The sequence below is a fragment of the Pipistrellus hanaki genome (genome assembly GCF_964339955.1).
Source record: "Pipistrellus hanaki genome assembly, chromosome: X".
In the NCBI taxonomy this organism is placed as follows: Eukaryota; Metazoa; Chordata; class Mammalia; order Chiroptera; family Vespertilionidae; genus Pipistrellus; species Pipistrellus hanaki.
In genome coordinates, this window is record NC_140524.1 from 27045747 (window position 1) to 27056286 (window position 10540).

The window sequence follows — 10540 nt, forward strand, 5'->3', positions numbered from 1 at the left end:
TTCTTTTTTATATCCTCGAGGGTCTCCTGAAATTTATCAGCCTTTTCTAGGAAATTCTTGAAAAACCTTATAACTGTGGTTTTGAACTCTATATCCAATCTTTTGTTCTCCTTCATTTCTTTTGTTTGAGCTCTCCTTCCTTTTCTCAACATTTTCGCTGTTTACCTGAGTTGCTAGGGTAGCTTTGTGGGCCTGGGTGTCCTATATGTTTCAATGGATCAGCCTCCCAGTTGCCTGATGTGGACACTCTTGGTGCACCCCTTTGTGAACTGTGTGTACACCCTTGTTTTTGTGTCACTGGGAGGAATTGACCTCCAGGCCAATTGTCTGTGAGGACTCGCTGTGTCTAGAACGGAAGAATTGCTGTGCTGGAGACACGTTTATGGGGGAGGACTTGTTCCTGTAGGGCTTTGGTGCTCACTGAGTCTGTCTCTTGAATGTGTCCCTTATGAGAATAGTTAAAATCTGGTGTCATCTCACACTGACCACTAGATACTCTAGTTTCCGGATCTCCAATGGGGTGCAGTTCAGCTACTGTCTGAGGCCACCCTACAGGAGCTACAGTGAGAACCACAGTCCTCTCTTCCCTGCCTGGAGCTTGGAAGCTTTGGAGCTGTCTGCACCAGGTTACAAGTTTGCTAGGTTAAACTGCAATAGAAAAGGCCATTCATATGCAAAAGCCGTTGCTTGGAGCTTGGGTGTGTTTGTAGATTGTGCAGGGCAGAGTCTCAGGATGTCATTAGGCTGGGGCGTGGCAAACAGCGATGGCTGCCAGTCAGCCTTCTCTGCCTCTCTGACCGTGTCCCTGCATCTCACGTCCCAGTCCAGCAAACAATTATTTTTGCACTCAGCTCTGCAAGCAAGCCACCCTCACTTTCTGACCCAATGGCAGACAGTCTAGCTTCTCCCCAGAAATTGTCTCACATCGGGTTGAAGAAAGCAATGCCTGCTACCAGCTGGGATCTGCCGCCTGCCCATATTGTGCTCATGCCTGTACCTCAGTTTTTCAGCTCTTGTGCCCTGAATGCTACTTTCTCTTTTAATCTAGTTGTAGAGCTTCCTTTCAGCCAGTTTTCCTGTGGTTCTGGGTGATAGACATTTTGTTTTTAGTTGTAGTTTTGAAATTGTTGTGCGCAACAGCAGTTTAGGTGTGTTTACCTAAGCTGCCACCTTGGATCTCTGCCCCTAATCACTTCTGCCTGCCAGCCTAATTACCCTCTAACCACTCCCCTGCCAGCCTGATCGATGCATAACTGCTCCTCTGCCGGCCTGATTGCCCCCAAATGCCTTCCCCTGCCTGCCTGGTCACCCACAACTGCCCTCCCCTGCTGGCCATCTTGTGCAATGGTGTGATGGTCAATTTGCATATTACCTCTTTATTATATAGGATTCTGTATTTCCTATGCTCTATTTTACATCACAGTGACTATTTTGTAACTATCAATTGTACTTCTTAATCTCTTCACCTTTTTCCTCCTTACCCACTGGCAACCATCAATTTGTTTTCTATATCAATGAGTCTGTTTCTGTTTTGTTTGTTTGTATATATTGTTTACATTTCAACATGTAAGTGTAATTACATGTTATTTGTCTTTATTTGACTGGCTTATTTAACTCAGCATAATGCCCTCCAGGTCCATCCAAGCTGTCGCGAATGGTAAGACTTCATTCTTTTTTATGGCCAAGTTAGCATCTTTTCATGTCTATTGGCCACCAGTATTTTCTCTTTCAAGAACTTCTATTCAGGTCCTTTGCCCATTTTTTAAATTGGATTGTGTTTTGTTGTTTTTGTTTTTGTTTTTTTTGGTATTGAGCTGTATGGTTTCTTTATACATTTTGAATATTAACCTCTTATCAGATGAATCATTGGTAAATATGTTCTCCCATTCAGCTAGTTGCCTTTTTGTTTTGTTAATGGCTTTCTTTGCTGTACAAAAGCTTTTTAGTTTTATGCAGTCTTATTTATTTATATTTTTCTTTTGTATTCCTTGCCTGAGGAATATATCAGAAAAAATATTGCTAAAAGAAATGTCAGAGAATTTATTATCTATGTTTTCTTCTAAGAGTTTTATATTTAACTCTTTAATCCATTTTGAGTTTATTCTCCTATATTCTTGGTGTATGGTTTCTTTCTCTTTCTTTCTTTCTTTCTTTCTTTCTTTCTTTCTTTCTTTCTTTCTTTCTTCCTTCCTTCCTTCCTTCCTTCCTTCCTTCCTTCCTTCCTTCCTTCCTTTCTTCCTTTCTTCCTTCCTTCCTTCCTTCCTTCCTTCCTTCCTTCCTTCCTTCCTTCCTTCCTTCCTTTTTCTTTCTTTCTTCCTTCCTTCATTCCTTCCTTCCTTCCTTTTTCTTTCTTTCTTCCTTTCTTCCTTTCTCTTTCTTTCTTTCTTTCTTTCTTTCTTTCTTTCTTTCTTTCTTTCTTTCTTTCTTTCTTTCTTTCTTTCTTTCTTTCTTTCTTTTCTTTCTTTCTTTCTTCCCATGCATCTGTCCAGTTTCCCCAACACCATTTACTGACTGAACTGCCTTTACCCCATTGTATGTTTTTGCCTCTTTTGGTATGTATTAATTTACCATATAGGCATGGTTTATTTCTAGGCTCTCTATTCTGTTCCAGTGATCTGTGTCTGTTTTTATGCTAGTAACATGCTATTTTGATTACTATAACCTTGTAGTGTAGCCTTCCTTCCTCCTTTTCAAATACTTCTTTGTCATAATTACATATTTTCTTCTATAGATCTCAAGATCAGCTCTTCAAGTCTTATAAAAATAAATGTTACGATTCAAGTTGAGATTGCTTAAATGTATGTATTCAACTGGTGAGAATATCTATCTTTATAAAACTGAGCCTTTTTGTCCTGGAACATACCATGTCTTTTCATTGATTCAGGAATTTTGTGCCCTTTGGTCAATTTTTCCATCCTCACAATCACCCATTGTGGGTGGCCTGCTTTTAGCCCCTACCACTCCATTACAGGTGCTCTTGTTAGAGTCACCAATGACCTCTGGGGTGTTCTCCCATTGAGAGTAGGGGCTATATTTACTCCCTTTGAAGTTGGGAGGGTTTTGTGACCATTTTGACCAATAGCATATGCTGATTATGATATGACCCAGTTTCTGAAGCTAGATCAGAAGAGGTGATACTGCTTTATTTGATGCAACATTCCTTTTTTAAAAATTGAGGTGAAATTAACATAACAAAAGTAATCATTTTACAGAGAACAATAGAATTAGGTACATTCACAACATTGTGAAACCACCATTCCTAGTAGTTTCAAAACATTTCCACAACTCCAAAATCAAACTCCATACCTATTGAGCAGTTACACCCTATTCTTTCTTCTTGTCTTTCTGCCTCTGGCAACCACTAATCTGATTTCTGTCTCTGTAGATTTGCCTACTCTTGACATTTCATATAAATAGAATTGTTTATTATGTGACCTTTTGTGTATGGATGCTTTCACTTAGTGTACTGTCTTCAAGGTTCATCTAAGTTGTAACACGCATCAGCACTTCATTTTTCTTATGGCTGAATAATCCATCGTACGGCTGTATTACAATTTGTTCATCCATTCATCTGTTGACAGAAATTTGGGTTGTTTTAACTTTTTGGCCATTGCAAAGACTGTACCTATCAACATTCATGTACAAGTTTTTGTTTCAACACCTGTTTTCAATTCTTTTGGGTATATACCTAAGAGTGAAATTGCTGGGTCATGTGGTAATTCTGTTTGACTTTTTGAGGAATCAGTTTTCACATAATTTTACATTAGTACTAGCAATGTATGAGTGTTTAAATTTCTACAAAGCCTCACCAACACGTTATTTTTTGTTTATTAAAAATTGTAGCCAACCTAATGATTATGAAATGGTATCTCATGGTTTTGTTTTGTGTTTCCCTAATGACTAATAATGCTAATCATCTTTTCATGTGCTTGTTGGACACTTGTATATCTTCTTTGGAGACATCTCTATTTCAAGTCCCTTGTCCATTTTAAAATTGGTTTGTTGTTGAGTTGTGAGAGTATATATTCTGGACAGTAGGCCCTTAACAGATACAGAGTTTGCAAATATTTTCTCCCATTTTGTAGGTTATTTTTTTTTCCTTTAAAAAAATATTTTTATTGATTTCAAAGAGGAAGGGAGAGGGAGAGAGAGAGATGGGAACATCACTGATGAATGAGAACCATTAATAGGCTGCCTCCTGCATGCTCCCTACTGGATATTGAGCTCACAACTCTTGACTGGAATCAAACCGGGGATCTTTCAGTCTGCAGGCTGATGTTCTAGGGCTCTTTTCATTTTCTTGATAATGCCTTTTGATGAACAAATTTTGATAACGTTAAATTATTTATTTTTTCTTTTTTTATTTGTGTTTTTGGTGTCATATCTAAGAATTCATTGACAAATCTAAGGTCATAAAGATTTTCCTCTATGTTTTCTTGTAAGGGTTTTATAATTTTTTCTCACATTTAGGTCATTAATTTATTTTTAGTTAATTTTTAAATATATATATATATTTTATTGATTCTAGAGAGGAAGGGAGAGGGAGAGAAAGATAGAAACAATGATGAGAGAGAATCATTGATTGGCTGCCTCCTGCATGCCCCCTCCTGGGGATCAAGTCCGCAATCCAGGCATGTGTCCTTGGCTGGATTTGAACCCAGGACCCTTCAGTCTGCAGACCGACGCTCTATCCATTAAGCCAAACCAGCCAGGGCTTGAGTTAATTTTGTATAATGATCTTTGCATCCTGGTCAAGGCCATAGATGTAAGGGTTTCTTTCTAGATTCTCCATGCTATTTAAATGGCATATTGTATATCTGTCTTTATGCTGGTACCACACTATTTTGGTTACTGTAGCTTTGTAGCAAGCTTTGAAACTGGAAGTGTGAGTCTTTCAATTTTATTCTTCTTCAAGATTGTTTTGATTATCGAGGCCCCTTTGTAATTCCATATGAATTTGGTGCTCAGCTTTTCCACTTTTGCAAAAAACACCACTGGAATTTTGATAAGGGATTGCATTCAATTTTTAGATTACTTTAGGCAGTACTGCCACTTAATAATATTAAGTCTTCTAATCTATGAACACAGATCTTTCCACTTATTAGGTCTCTAGTTTGTGTAAGCAATGTTTTTCACTTTTCAGTATATAAGTATTTCTCTTCCTTGGCTATATTTATTGATAGATACTTTGTTATTTTGCTTGCTATTATTAATGAAACTGTTTTTCTTAAGTTCCTTTTGGATTGTTTGCTGCTGATATATAAAAATATGAGATCCTCACCTGCCATGTAAACAGTTCACCTATCCAGGCTGGTGTTGCTCAGTGGTTGAGCATCAACCTATGAAGTAGAAGGTCACAGATTCAAGTTCATGACTGGGTTGCAGACTCCATCTCTGGTGGGGGGCATGTAGGAGGCAGCTGATCAATGATCCTTTCTCATTGATGTTTTCATCTCTCTCTCTCTCTCTCTCTCTCTCTTTCTCTCTCTCTCTCTCTCTCTCTCTCTCTCTCTCTCTCTCTCTCTCTCTCTCCCTTTCTTCCCCTTCCTCTCTGAAATCAATAAAAATATTTTTAAAAATAAAAAATAAACAGATCACCTACCCTGAGACCTCCATGCTGTGAAGAAGATCAAAGTAGCTCATGGAGAGAGGTGGTTTGGCAAGGCCCTGAAACCATATGAAGAGAGAGAGATGCCTGACCAGTCTCAAATGCTCCAGCCACCTCCCTCCCTACAGTGCTCCAACTCTAGCCACTCTTTGACTGAAACTGTATAAGGGACTTTGAGCCAGAGTACTCAGCTCCCCAAATTCCTTACCCACAGAAATCATGAAAGATAATGCAATGATTTACGTTGTTTTAAGCCACTAAGTTTTAGGGTGACTTTTATTTATTTATTTTTTATTTTTATTTTTTTTTCAAATCGACCTGTTTTATTTTTTCTTAAAAAAAAAAAAAAAAAAAGGAACCAACCAAACAACAAAAAGGCAGCCACCTGGCTCCCACGGGCACTGGGCATGCGTCTCAGTGGGCAGGCCCATCAACCCCTGATGGGCTGCAGTTTGTTTGAACACAGCACTAGGTACGGGAGGTGCTAACATGTAGCAAAGTAAAGAAAAGTCGGTGAGAACCAGTAGTCTAAACGTAAAGTGCACGGCGAGGTCTGTGCAGGGCCCGCGGCCTGGCCTCACCCTCCCTTGGCCAGGAAAGGGGCCTAGCACAGGATTGCAGAGGTAACAGGAGGTTGTATCCACTGCCCACGATGGGGGAGGGGGAACAGACCCAGTCTCTGCTGCCCCCAGCAACAGCCTTCCAGAGCATCCCCTCAGCTTCCCGAGGGACAGTCAGCACGAAGGGTGTGGCTGTGGCCTTTCTGTGTGGTCAGCAGTCGTTGGGAAGACGGAAGAGGACCTGGGTCATGGCACACGGCCAGGGCTCTCCGAGACGGGCTATGGCTGATTGCCCTCACTGCTGCTTGCAGGCTGACAGCCGACGGATCTTGCCGCTAGTAGAACAGGCCTTGCGGGCAGGGTTGGAGGCAGCACTGGCCCGGCGCTCTGCCCTCGATCTGGTGCTTAGCTGCACTGAATCGGTGCCATTCGTGCACATGCTCTTGGGCAGGCCCCGGCTCTGTCCATTTTGACTGGCCTCCTCTTCCGGGACTTGTCCTAGGAGGAGAGGGCAAGTGTGGGCTGATGGGGACCCAAGCGAACACCCCTCCCACACACAGCCACCCCGTTTCCCACCCCCCTACACCACACGACCCCACTGTCCTACCTGCAGGGGCTCTCACCCTGGTAGAGGAAAGGCTGGCTAGCTGGCCAGGACACTTGGTGAAGGACCAAGGTTGTGGGACCAGTACCGGTGCGGGCTTCAGCCCTCTCACCTGTTTGTAGGCTACACCTTGCTGGGCTGTCCTGTGGGACTTGGGAGGAGCAGAGCTAAGGCTGGGTGTGTCTCTCCCAGAATAGCCCACTGGGATGGAGGGATCAGTGCCAGGGACCTATCATGGTATGGCCCCACCCTCACCCTCAATGCATCCTGGTCTCCATTTGCCTAGGACTTCAGGCCCACTTGCACTCCTGTGCTCACTGAGGCAGAGGAGAGCATGCACGGAGGGGCCCACGAAGCTCAGTCAGTGCACACCAAAACCTGGCTTGCTGCCTGAGGCCTGCCCTCCTGTGACATTGGTGGGAAACTAACCTCATCTGCCTGGAGCCCCCATCTCCTCTCCAACACAGAGCCCCCTCTCTGCCCAGGATGTCCAGGGCCCGACTCACGGCTTCAGGAACTTGCCACACCCACTCGTGTGTGCTCAGGTCAGAGATCATTCCTGCTCACAGGATCCTACTAGACAGAGTACGTAGGGGGTCTCAGCCATCAGCACAGCATCTGAGACCTGCCCCGCTCACCCTCCAGGCACTGTGCCCGAAGCAACTGATCAGACCCAAGGCCCAGCTCTCAGGGTGGATGCCAGGACCTCCATAGTGGGGACAGATGAGAGCCTCTGAGGGTGACCAACCGACTAGGATCAGAGTGGGAGGGGTCTCCAAGAGCAATTCAGGGAGAAGTGGATGCTCAACTTTGGAAATGGACTGTCCCACTTCTGGCATGGAGGTCATTCCCAGGCGGGGGATCCCCACCAGGGAAAGGCCACTCTGGCCTCTCCCACTGGCCCAAAGGGTACTTGGGACCCGGATCTGGGGACCTGTCAGGACCCTCACTCAGCCTTGCTAGGACAATAGGCTGCCTGTTGGTGAGGGTGACACCAGGTGCTTGTCACCTGTCATGGGCCCCAATGTCCCTGAGATGCAGGACACCTTGCTCCTGTTTTGAGAAGGGGACAGAGGCTCCAGGAGGCCTCAGATCCAGGACTGGAATGTGGTCCGGTCTCCCAGGACAAGGTTCCTATAGGGAAATGGCTAAGCCAAAGCCACAGTGACTTGGGACCCTAGAAGCACCAGCCCCAAGCTGACCCTGTGGCCACAGACCCCAGGACAGCAGGACTCCTGGACTTAGGGTGACTTTTAAAAATCATAGCAATTCGATGAATCTCAGAGGGAAGGGGGGAGGTAGGGAGGAAAGATATTAACCAAAGAATTTATATGTATACTAGTGGCCTGGTGCAAGAAATTCATGCACAGAGGGGATGGTTCCCTCAGCCCAGCCTGCACAATTGACCCAGATTTGGTTCTGATTGTTTAGTTTCTATGCCAGTGAGCATCTCTGGGCCTATCAACAGGGCCTGATCAGAAAGGCAGGGCTGATCAGCAGCCCGATGGAAGATCTAAGATAAATGGAGGCAGGGCTGCTGGCCAGGCTCAGAGGGAAAGAGAGAGGCAAGTGCTGGTCAAAAGCTGCCTCAGATGCTACAGATCAGCCCCTGCTTCTCTCTTCAGGTCTCTTTCCAGGCTTGCAGCCTCAATAGTCAGCCCTGGGTCACCATGGAAACCCCATGTTGACTTCTGGAAGGTCAGCCTTTGTTCCTGATCTGTGGTTACACCCTGGCTCTTTATTATAGAGATATGCTTAACCCGTGGACATAGTCAATAGAGTGGTGAAGGCCTGGGAGGAGGGTGTAGAGTGAAGGGAGTCACTGGGGAGGGGTGAAAGGGAACATATGTAATACTTCCAACAACAAAGCTAATTTAAAACAACAACAAAAACAACAACATAACAATAGATAACAGAGCCTTCTAATGCAAAAATCTAAAGGACCATTTAATTTTTTTAACATATATATATTTTTATTGATTTCAGAAAAGAAGGGAGAGGGATATAGAAACATCAATGATAAGAGAGAATCAGTGATCAACTGCCTCCTGCATGTCCTACAGTGGGGATCAAGCCTGCAACCGGGCCATGTGCTCTGACTGGGAATCAAACCACGACCTCCTGGTTCATAGGTCGATGCTCAACCACTGAGCTATGCTGGTGGGCTAAAGGAGAACTTTAAAGGGCACTGACCTTTCCATGGTAACTGATCTAGTAGAATTCTTCCTTTTCTTTGATTTCCTTGACAATTTTTTTCCTGGTTTTCTTCCTCTATCCATGTCATCTACCTACACTCCTTTGATTTTACCTTCCCCTTAAATGTTGATGCTCTGGCTTCAGTCCTTGTCTTTTTTCTTGCATCCCACTGTCCTTGAAAAAAATTTCAACCCTAAGCTGATGCCAGTCCAGACCTCTTTCCTGAGCTCTGGACTTAAAAAACCAATTGCTCACTGATCATCTCCCCCTGGCTAACCCATATTCACCATGTCCAAAATGAATCTCTTCATTTCCTTCTCATTCCTTATCCAAGTAATGTTCAATGTTCATATTTTAATGATTAGTATCCCTTTACACCCAGTTGCCCAAGCCAGAATACTGAGAATCATTTCAGACTCTTCCCTCTTCACTGCCCTTCATAGTCAATAACCATATTTTGTCAAATCATGTTGCACTGCTGAACAAATTGCATACATTACCTCACATCTAATTATCATCATAAATATCTTCTGCAACATTTGTGTTCTTCCTTAACACAAACATACACACAGTCTTCTGTATTCAGACCAGACATACCCAAGCCATAGCTGCTGTTGTCCATGAATTTAGAGTTGTTTTCTTTAGCAAAAAAGGTGAGCTGCTATAGCCATCCAGATATAAAACTCCAAAGTCAACCAGTGACTATGGCATGGAGGCTAGTTTGGAGGAAAGAGAGTGGAGGCAGACAAATCAGTTAGGGTCTGTGGCAGTTGCCACATCTCTGCCACTCACTGGTTCTGTGACCATAGGAAAGACTTGCACTTCTTTGAGTCTCAGTTCCTTCATCTGTAAAATAGGGATAATAATTTTACCTACTTGTAAGGTAGTTGTCAGGATATAATAAGATAAGCACATGAGTATTTGGCATAATGCCTTGTACACAGAGAGTGCTCAATAAATTATTATTGAATTTTCAAGAATGAGACTTAGATGAGAACATGGGTGACTCTAGCAGCTTGTCTTCTTTGCTGAAGACAACAGCTCCAAACTCATGGACCGCACCAGCTATGGCTTGGTATGTTGGGTCTAAATAGGAAAGATTGTCATGCATTTATGTTGACTAAGGTTGAACATGAATATTGCAGGAGATATCCTTATTTTTTTTTATAGTTGACACTATTACAGAGGTCTCTCATATCTCCCCCTCCCCGCCATCTTTTGCTCTCCTCTACCCAGCCTCTGTCCCCACCACTGCCCAGTCCTTCACCACATTATTGTCTGTGCCTATGAGCTATGCCTATGGAGATGGTCATAGGCTATGCATATATATGTTCATTGGTTGCTGTCTTCTAGTACTCCCAACCCCCATCCTGTGTTGTGTTCTGAGGTCAGGCTGGCATCTAGGGACTGGAGGAACTGAAAGGTGCTTGGAAGCTGACTTAACCTGCCCAACTGGAGCCAGCATGTCTGGAGCCAGACAGCAGAGGGCAGCAGAGGTTGGTGCAATAGCAGCTCCCTAGGTTGGAGTAGGGTAGGGAAAAGAAATCTAAGGGACTTGGGGTTCTAATTCCA